We start from the raw sequence: 3,265 nt of genomic DNA on the forward strand, positions 1-3,265 counted from the left end.
GTAAGCCCCCCCCGCCCTGCCAAGCAGCAGGGGGGGGGGAGAGGGGGGGGGGGGCGCGCACCACAGCAGCACAGAGTTGTGGCCCTTTGTTGCTGCCAGGCGGGCAGGTGGAGTCTCACTTTGGCGGCACGACTGGCGCAGCAGCACTGAGATTTCCACGCAGAAATCTGAAGGGACACATGCCCCCCGCAACTCTTCGCCAATGGGCAAGCGTAGACCATACCCAAAGGGTTCCCAAACCCTGGCCCTCCAACCCCCTCAGCCCACAGAGTTACCATTATCCAGCTGCCAGGGCTGTTGTCACCACCCTGCCTGGATGCACTGCTGGCCACGTGCGTGTGCACTCGCACACATGCATGGCACCCCCTGCCTCCAATCACCCTCCACCCCACTCCCCCCAGCCCCAAGCAGCACCTTGCAAGCTGGAACTTTGCTAGCCTGCAAGTGGAAACCCATGCTTTCCTACTTTAAGGGGGAAAAGCCAGGGTTTTTTCCCTTAAAGGGGAAAATCCATGTTTTTCCACAGGAAACAGAAAACCCAGAACCCTAGCAATCAGTGATGTCAGTCACCATTCAAATAGAAATAGTAAAACAAGGAACGCTGACATACATAACTGCTTTCTGTATTTTCGTACATTTTAATGATGGATTAAAATGAAGCTTGAACTGAAAGTTTAAGTGACTGCTTTACTTAATCATTTCAGTTACTATTTTTCCTGGATCAAGCAGCATAGACAGATTTATGACTTGTCAACTGTCATCTGCTCAACATATGTACTGAGCATACCTATACTAAATTCTCTAAATAATAATGCCAGGAACACTGCCACTTTTGTATCATCACATATTTCAGTGTTATGCCATCATAAAATATTAAGAATAGAATAGCAGTCTTAAAAAAAATTAAGCAAGTTCATTGTAAATTGAATAAAATAAGGTTAAGAGGCTCCACTTTTGCACATATAGGAAAGATACTACTAGAGTTTGAAGAGCTAAAACTAATGGAGAACAATAAACTCTCAGGAAGCTGGTAACATCTTTATTAAAAAAAAAAATCTACCAAATTACTTCCCAAAAGCAATAGTTTTTCCCACTGAATAAAATAAGTATTTTTTCTTTCAAAGGAGCAACAGAAATGATCAGAACCCTTGCTTTTTATCTTCTAGAGTTATAACACCACAATGCTTTCTACCTTTATAAAATTCAATATAGTTTCAAGTGCCATCTATATTCCTTAGAAGCCTCCTATAGTCATAGTTTTCCTCGCCCCAGAGAAGCCAGTGCCAAAACACTTCTTATATACTTACAACAAAATCAAGATTTTACCAGTAAATTTTTAAGTCCAGAAGAGAACATTATTTAGTTATATCTCTGTTGTGCACAGACCTATAAAAAACGTGGTTAGTTCATGGGAACAGATAGGTACATAGAACAAGATTACATGACCGCTCTAAAGATGGTAAAAGGAAATGAGAAAAAGCAAGTATGAGGATTTCAGCAGAGGAATGAAAGCAGAAGAGTATATGAATTAAGCAGAAAGATAAACAGGCACATAAGTAGTCACAGAAGGGACAAAAATGTTACTTCAGCAAGACAATGAGGGGTTATAAAAGTTGTCAAAACAGAGACAGATGACCAATCATTTCTTACTGCTGGTAAAAGTGATGATAGCCAAAAAAACAGGATATAGGGGAAGAGGCGGGGAGGGGAAGGCCAACAATGATGCCAAGTGGACCTCAAAAAAAAGAGAAGAGAGTCCACACATGGAGATCAAGAAGACTGTAATAGCAAAACAACAGCACAGTGGCCAGAGAAAATGAGAGGTCTGCACAGCTCTGGAGGTGGTCCAGGAAGAAGAAATGAAATGAGAAACAGATCACAGAGGAAAACTCTATGTACATATTTAGGGTTGTTGGTTGTAGCCATGTTGGTCTAAGGACACAGACAGACAGCGTTCTTTGGGCAGATGTGATATCTTTTATTAGACCAACTAAATAATTGGAAAAGATTTGTCTTTGCCAGCTTTCGGGCACAAACACCCTTCTTCCTTGTTTTGTGCCCGCAAGTTTGCGAAGAACAAATTTTCCCAACTATTTAGTTGGTCTAATAAAAGACATCACATCTACCCAAAGAACCTCGTCTGTCTATGCAAGTGTTACATGTATAAGCTGTACTATCTCCATTCCACAGACAGGGAAAACAGAGCGGTTACTAGAACTGACCACAGCCAAACAGCACAAGTTTTTATACTGAAAAGGTATTATGCCAGGCAGCAATATACTCATGCATACTATGCTGCTCTGTGCATGCTACCTACCAAACATGCAGCAGTCTAGCTACCTTCACACACTACCTCCCAAACTGGAAGCAGTGCAGCTTCATGTGAACAGGACCACGGATAAACTCTTCAGCCTTTTTTTCTCTTCCCATAGTGCAAATGAGTCCACCCACATCGTTGTGCAAATATAACCATGCTGCTTCTGGCCTGGGAGTCACTCAGCATGTCCAATACTGGTGTGTGAAACGAGCCATATTCGATTCAGATTTGGTCCGAATCGGGGACAGTGATTCGATTTGTTGATTCGGATCACTGTCCCCAATTCGATTCAGCTGAATCCAAATCCAAAGATTTGATGCTCATTCAGAAAAAATAAATAAATAAATACATCAGCAATTCGGCCATAGACACGGCTTTAAATGTTTTTCTACATACCTCAAGGTACTAGGTGCAGCTCGTGAACGCTGTGATGCTGGGGCGTATGGTGCGTCCCACAGGAGTGCATCTCCCCATTTCTTGTCCACTTCCGGTTCTGCTGCTGAGTGCGCTGGGAAGCCCCCGCACTCCTGTGGGATACTCCATCCACCCCAGCATCGCAGCGTTCGCAAGCCACCTGGTACCTCACGGTATGTAGAAAAACATTTAAAGCTGTGTCTATGTCCAAATCGTCAAATCTTTCTGAATCAATTTGCAGGGTTCCAACTTGATTCAGAGAGATTAAAGGGGCTCCTGATTTGATTCGGAGAGTCGGTCACCGAATCGGGCCAAAACTCTGCCGAATCGGATCAGGGACTGAAGCTTCGCACAGCCCTAATGTTCAAGTGTACAGCAGAAGTTTCACACAGCCCTAATGTCCAAGCCTTGCACAGTACGTTTGTGGTACAGACAAGGCAGGAGATATATGATTTGTATTCCCAGTTGGCTATCCATCCAGCAGGCCACAAAGCCTCAAAAAACCACGTGCCAGGAGACTCCTACAGCACAACT

At 43.7% G+C, this 3,265-nt stretch overlaps 1 protein-coding gene across 1 annotated transcript in view; it reads right to left on the reverse strand.

Moving 5' to 3' along the window:
* CUNH20orf194 (chromosome unknown C20orf194 homolog) overlaps positions 1-3,265 on the reverse strand; it is a 127,079-nt gene that overhangs the window by 83,291 nt on the left and 40,523 nt on the right.

Source organism: Alligator sinensis, unplaced genomic scaffold (genome assembly GCF_000455745.1).
Source record: "Alligator sinensis unplaced genomic scaffold, ASM45574v1 scaffold12_1, whole genome shotgun sequence".
Lineage (NCBI taxonomy): Eukaryota > Metazoa > Chordata > Crocodylia > Alligatoridae > Alligator > Alligator sinensis.